The 7,232-nt window shown below is 39.2% G+C and overlaps 1 long non-coding RNA gene across 1 annotated transcript; it reads left to right on the top strand.

Annotated features, from left to right (window-relative positions):
* Positions 1-2,300: 2,300 nt before the first annotated feature.
* Positions 2,301-6,491, top strand: LOC140586468 (uncharacterized). Its single transcript, XR_011988281.1, has 8 exons — positions 2,301-2,420; positions 2,691-2,771; positions 3,025-3,110; positions 4,117-4,180; positions 5,519-5,585; positions 5,801-5,955; positions 6,068-6,178; positions 6,360-6,491. It is a non-coding gene; the product is annotated as an uncharacterized lncRNA (long non-coding RNA).
* The last annotated feature ends 741 nt before the right edge of the window (positions 6,492-7,232 follow it).

Genomic DNA, 7,232 nt, shown 5'->3' with positions numbered 1-7,232 from the left:
CTGAAGGCAAAAATCTGTCGCGGATGGTTCAATACATTTTTCATAAGAAGAAACTGCCTGCGATTTTCCCCTCAGACGTGGTCAAGACCATTCATTTCCCTGTGCACTTCATACCATCAGAAACCTTTTGCTCAGAATGTTTAGAGCCCACTCCTCTAAGCGAACCTGTGCTGATTACATCTAAGGCTAAAATCCTAACAATCACTGATGTCATAGAAGGTATGTTCTCTCTTTATTTAAATATTTATTATCGATATTTTAACATTTCATTACTCACTACATGTACTGTAAATGTCAGTGTAGCCATGACTTCCACTATCAGCAGCTTAGCCTCCTTCCCAGCAATTCACACTTGTATGCTTACTGAGATAATTTCATACACTGGCTTTTAGTACTGTGCAAAGTATAGAGACATGTCACAGTGTAAAATGGTGAAAGATAAATGTGTAACATTTACTGGTGCTTGTGTCCATTAGGAATTTCAGTGTACAGAAAATGGTGCTACAGGTGTGGTATGGCATATCGATACCAGGAGTGGACTGATGGTGTCCACAATTTCGATGACCACACACTTCTGTCCATATACATGTGCCATTTTCTACGCAATACACTTCAGGTAGGAACCATGTTCTGTTGTTTTAATCATTTAAAACAATTACGAATACTTTATCAAAATAATATATTGTAAAGCCTTTAAATGTCATACATCAATTTCACAGACTCATCAGGCAGTAGGGAGTGCCATGGATGTGTTGGAGAAGACCTCTGGTAAAACCTATCCATCCAGGGAAAGGGTCCTGCAGGCTTATTTAAGCTTTGAAGCACTGTCAGACCTCGGTTACACATATGCTTGTGTATCGTGTGGTTATCATCCAGTATCTGTTGTGATGGACCTTCATGAGAAGGGCGTTTTTAGCATGCCTGGTAAGTGAACACATTTATTCATTTTCTTAGTCTTACATTGTTTCAAGCACCACATATCCAGCTATGACTGTTTGGAACATGCTTACTTAAGTCTTGCTTTCCTTAGTGAGCAGCATTGAGGAACCATCTCAGACTTTTGATGGAAAGGTAAGTGTTGAAAATTTCTGGGAGATGGTTTCCCTTGAAATGATCAGCCGTGGGTTGGTCCCAAGTAAGTACAGTCCGCACAATGTTCTAGGTGGGATGACAGTATTCTAGCATTTACTTTGTTTATCGTGGAATAATGTACTGTTATGTTAATAATATTTTCTAACATCATTTAAAGGCAACAAGTCAAACCCATTTGTCGTCCATCCCAGTTACCATAGTTGGGCTCCGTGGATTGGTCCTCACACAAGAGATAGGGATGTTGTACTCAACACTGAATACAAAGAAGTGTATTCTGCTTGTAGTGCAAAGGAGGAATCTGAGTTTAACCTCACAGAGGACCGACTGACTGATGAACTTCTTAAGCTCAAGGTACTGAACTTAAGTCAATTTTTGTCAGTTTTGTCAAAGATGTGTGTTTTTGAACCACGCCACACCAACTATACTAATGTTCATTATAGATGGAAGCTGTGCGTGCTCTGTGCCGACAGTGTGGCATAGACCCCAAAGGCTCACGGATGGACCTGGTAACGAGACTTCAACAAGAAATGAAGAACAGAGCGAGTTATGATAAGGTGTTTTCACAGATCTGGGGAGCTTCTGGTAAGTTGTGTTCTATTACTGAGAGACCGTTTTTACAGACAGTTCTTAGTTTCATTACTTGGAATGGTTGCACTCTGATTTACAGTTTCCTTAAACAGGTGGATGGGCTGTGGTCACCTGTCCTTGTGCTGTGGTGTATGGTGTTAAGTTCAACATAAGGGCTGAGAGCCCCCGGGACTTTGCTGACCTTTTATTGTCGATGAAACATTTTCCAAACATTGTATTATATGATTTTGCGAGAGGGTTGGCAACACATACCAACCTAAGAGATCCAGAATCATTACCCTTCAAACCTCATGGGGGTAGGTTACTTGAGCCTACTGAAGATAGCATCAGATGTGCCACTACTGGACAGATAAAAGTGAGCTTGCCATGGCTAGTCACCAAGAAGCCAGTTCCTGATGAAAATGGCCACCCTATAACTGGATCGTCTGAGCATTATGCTCTTTATGATAGATTTCATGAGGCAAACTCAAAAGATGCCAGGGATGTCTTGCGAAAGGTGGAACTGGTCCCAGAGTTACGTGGTTGGATCAACAGCCCGTGTGCTGAACAGCTCTTTGCTGGAATGAGGAAAAACAATCATTTTCTCAACATGATGACTCCCTCATCGCATGTCTTTTTGATGCGAAATATTTTGTGTCACTACAACAATGCTAGAAATTCAAGAACCATAGAAAGCATGAAGAAGAGATTGGGCAAAGGAGTGGACATACAGTTAAATTCCAATGGTCAGACAGTTTTGGGTATGTATTCCACCCTCATTCTAAATTATTAGTGGTAATGTCATGTTTATGTCATGTTTATGTAATTTTGCTGTCCGGTGCCGTGAAGTTATATTTGTCTTTTAATTGTAGGTGATTCCTCATGTTTATTTTGCAATTTGAAAGATCATAAAGCTATAACTTACAAATCTGTCAGAAATGCTAGACAGCATAGCGTTGATGAGAAATGCATGCAGTACAACCGATTTAACTCATTCTAAATCATTTGGTTTAAAATGTGCTTTTTTGCAGCACCAGCTGAAGCACCAGCCGAACAAGCACAAACAACAACAGCAGCACCAGCTCATGGTATGACAACTGCAGCATCCCCTGGTATGAAGACAATATATATTTTTTGAGGGCCTGGTTGTACAACTTAATAAAAACCTTAACACATCCATGTTTTTTAGAATATGTATACTTATGTATGTTTGCAGTGGGTACTTGATCTGCAGCTAAATGTATACCAACCTTCAGCCACCCTAAGAAAGTGTTATATGCTTCATAAGATGGCTCAGTATCACAGAAATGTGGTGAAACACTTATTTGGTTAATATTTTCATGCATGGTCTGATATGTATGACAGGAGATCTACCAGTGTGCAGTGATGACTGCTGGGGACTACCACATCTGGAGCACACAAGTGCCCGATCGGAAATCAGAGACTCAGAGGTGCATGTTTTATGTTTTGTTCCTCCGTATTTGTTTGTTTGTTTATATATTGATTGACTCATTTGATTGATTGCCGCATGGGCTCTCTTAGTCGCAAATTTGGAAACCATTTAACAATTGGCAACCATTTCATGTAATACAGTTGTCATTGTTTATGGGTGTTATAACTTTTAACATCTAATGTATCGGTTATTATATTATTTATAACTTGGAAACAAACTATTCATTAATCAGTAATACAATTCCTTTTGTGTCATACTTTTTAAATATTTTCTGTGATGCCTCGTAGTGCATGGCATATAAGTGAAGTGATTAGTTGTCATTGACACACCACAGCACACAGTGCACAACAACAAAATGTGTACTCTGCATTTAACCTATATGACACCATGACATTGCAGAGGAGAGCAGTGCTTGGGGGTGGTACCTTGCTCAGGGTACTTCAGTGGCACCTTTCGATTACAAGTGCACTTCCCTATCCATTAGGCCACCACTGACCCTATTACAAACAGCAGCATAATTTAATGGAGTCAGATTAATTGGTCTTAGTGATCTGATCTGAAGGTGGGGATTAGGGTTGTAACGGTATGAGATTTTCACGGTATGATAATCGTCTCAGAAAATATCACGGTTTCGTGGTATACGGTATTAAACTATCATTATTATTAGTATAATCATCAGCTACAATGACCCTTAAATGAATAAAAAGAGATATGGTTTTTGGATGAACATGGTTTATTGTAACAAACTTTTTTTTAATGAAAATAAAAAAAACTTATGGAAGTATGAGTCTAACTTTTGGGGGAAAAATAAATAAAATAAAGCTGCGCATCTCCCATTTGAACAAAATAAGGAATAAGTTATTTCTCTTTATATTAGACAAGAATAAATCAAACTGTCCTTCCTCTTTAACAGCATATATGGGAGAGCAATATGTGCAGGGTCATGTTTGTTAATATTTTCCTGAGATTATCATAGCAGCATGCATTTCTTTGCTTTTTTTCAGGTCAGATTATGATGAAGAAATGTAAGCATGTTGAGATTTTCAGGGCTCAATCTTGACCGCTGAGGTGAGAGAATGTGTCCACTTGTACTAAACACCTATGAGTTTTCAGTTAGTGTATTTGATGATTATTCTTTTAAATAAAATTATAAAATGATCATTAAGTGTTCTCTTGAGAGTAGCTCTGGATATGTTCATGTGTTCACGTCTTCACATAGTGAATGAGACAGCAGACGCTTTAAAAACCATGACCATCATGCAGTGGCGGTTTTAGGCATGGGCGAACGGGGCAGCCGCCCGGGGCGGCACTTTTTCATGTCACGTGGGGGGCGGCACACGAACTTGGAGGAAAACAAAAATAATCTAAATAAAGCGTTTTTCTAGAGGATGGGCGAGCGGAGACGATAAGGGATGAAGTTGGGAGGGCGCCGGGAGGGATTCTATGGGGGGCGGCACACGAACCTGGAGGACAAAATAATCATCTGTGCCGCTGTGTGTGTGTGTGTGGGGGGGGGGTAGTTGGTTAATGAGCAAGCGGCAGCCTTTTTGCGCTGTATATTCACAGACGCACATCGCGATTTAATTTGCTGCACAGCTATATTTTGATTTATTCATCCATCTATCTATCAAATCGGACATTTTACGTGGCATCTGAATTATACTGTAATTGACTCCAATTACATGACTGGATTCCGGGATTCCCTCTGCATCACAGAAATAATACGGCTTTAAGTTATAAATGGAACTTACCTTTATCTTCACGGAGGGATGGTGTTCGCGAATATGGGAGAACATGTTCGACGTATTTCCTCCTTTTGCGGCCACTGTTCGTCCACATTTCTTGCAAACTGGATATCCACCCCACGATCATTTTTCGGATACCCAAAATATTCCCATACTGCAGATTTTAATTTTTTTTTCGGCGGGAAATAGAGATTAGAATTTGCAGCCACTATCGGACATTTTCGCCGCTGTGCATTTATGGGTGGAGTCTAAGCAGTAAAGCGGAAAGAAGTTGCATATACACAGCAGCGCAGGTGAGATCTGGTTACTTTTTTTTTTTTCCAAACCGCGGATAGGCAAATGTGCATGATATGATAATCGTACATGTCAATATCACAATAAACCGCCATACCGGTATACCGTTACAACCCTAGTGGGGATTGATACACCTTACAAAGTTGATGCTGTAATATTTATCACTCTGATGCATTGTTCTGACCCATATGCATATAAGCCTTTCAGTCTGACAAGCTGGTAGTATCATGACTGCCTTTTTCCAGGTCTGGTGCCCAACGTGATCAAATTGTTTTACACCTGTGCCCTCAGGTGGAGTCAACTCTATGTGATACCATTACAATATGTCATAGTTTTACAATAGTTGTGACAATATAATTTCTTTTAGGAAAATTCAATGTGTTGAAAGCACAGATGGTAGAGGAGGAGGAATGGGTTCCATCTCCATTGAACAGGTATTTATGTAGCTGATCTTACAGCTGAACCTGCTGTTTTTCTCTTTTTTTCTCTGTGCTTACTGTGCTGTACCCTACAAAAATGTGAAAACAATGAGCTTCATTTTAAGCAGTTGGAGTTGGAATGTAGAAGTCATGCTATTTTTGTCTGTTTTTGTTATATTACAGAACTATTGTAAAATAATATTTGCGTGCTTGTATGATTTCTTTCACAGATCCCCCTCGACGTCCTGGAGGATATCCTTTTAGAAGTAGTCCTGTTCGAGGGTGACAAAGCTTTTTTAAAGCTGTCACTTGTTTGTCACCTTTTTTTGGGACTTAGTCGGAAGGGAAACATTCCGTGCCCGAGCGCATTTTCAGTGGCTTGACAGTAGGTATAAAACATATTATGATATTTGAATACCCTTTGAGTTAGGATGTTTGTATTCCCATTAACAAGGGATTTTACTCTAATGAATCATTCTTAAATTTGAAACCTACAGGTGTAGTTCCATGGAAACTGTACAGTGCGGCCTATCAAGCACAATTCCGACGATTGTATCGCCTGGAATGCTGCCAGCACTGTCTAGAGACTTATAAGAACAGCTTACCAGGTATGCATACTGTGTAAGAATGTTGACAATTGTTGCTGAAGTCAGTGGTTGCAAAAAGAAAGTCACCAGAACAATTTATTGTGTGTCAGGTCCTGAATATTTTCTTGAAAGTATGCAATGAAAAACATTGTTGCTCTGTTTTGATACTAAGTATGCTTGCTTATTATTTATTGTCCCATAGGCTACATTGGGCGTGGAAGACGAGGGGAACTTCACACAGCCTGGGTTCTGCAGCGAGTTCTGCAAACACCTTACGGAAGACTTGGGTGTGTGAATGGGTGGGTGGGTCAGTGAGTGAGTGAGTGAATGGGTGGGTATGTAAGGAAAATAGCAAATTGGATGACTTTGGAATAAAAAAATAACAGCTACTATGCCTCTGTTTCCTTGTCTACACACAGACTACACACATGACCGAACCACATTTTAAGTTTTATCAGCTTTTCATTAAAAAGCACAGTGGCACCCAATTGTGATGAGTTACTGTATGTGGAAATGAGTGGCACCTCTGTATCATTTGTGAATAATTTGTCATCTCATATCGACATTAAATCATAAGTTTATTTAATTTTAATGTTGGCACAGAAATAAGTTACAGTGCCTTTGGAAATGCAATAAAATGCTCATTTGGAAAACGTTTAACTATCCTTTGTAATTGAGTAAAATTATGATAACTGAATACTTTTATAAGGCACTGTATACTTGATTGCAATGGGTTTTATTACTTTCCGGCTATATTAATACACCAATCAATATGTTAACCAATCATCACAGACAAGCATTACATCGATATCGGATTGAAACTATATTATGGCCATCCTACAGCTACATAAACAAGGGTAAATAGTCCTACTTTCACTGTCCTGGAGAGAGAGAGCGAGAGAGACAGAGATGTAAACATGTAAGCAGCAGCAGAATAAAATAGAAATATGATTTCAGAATGTTTTACTTACTGTATGCAAATGTCATTTTCGAGAAATGTTTGGCTCGCATTATCACCAAATTGATGACAATATCACCATTTACTACAAAACTTTGAACTCAATAATTAACAAAA

The sequence above is a fragment of the Paramormyrops kingsleyae genome, unplaced genomic scaffold (genome assembly GCF_048594095.1).
Source record: "Paramormyrops kingsleyae isolate MSU_618 unplaced genomic scaffold, PKINGS_0.4 ups68, whole genome shotgun sequence".
Classification (NCBI taxonomy): Eukaryota; Metazoa; Chordata; class Actinopteri; order Osteoglossiformes; family Mormyridae; genus Paramormyrops; species Paramormyrops kingsleyae.
Note: the sequence above shows the minus strand (reverse complement) of the source record. Positions and strands in the feature narration are given on the sequence as shown.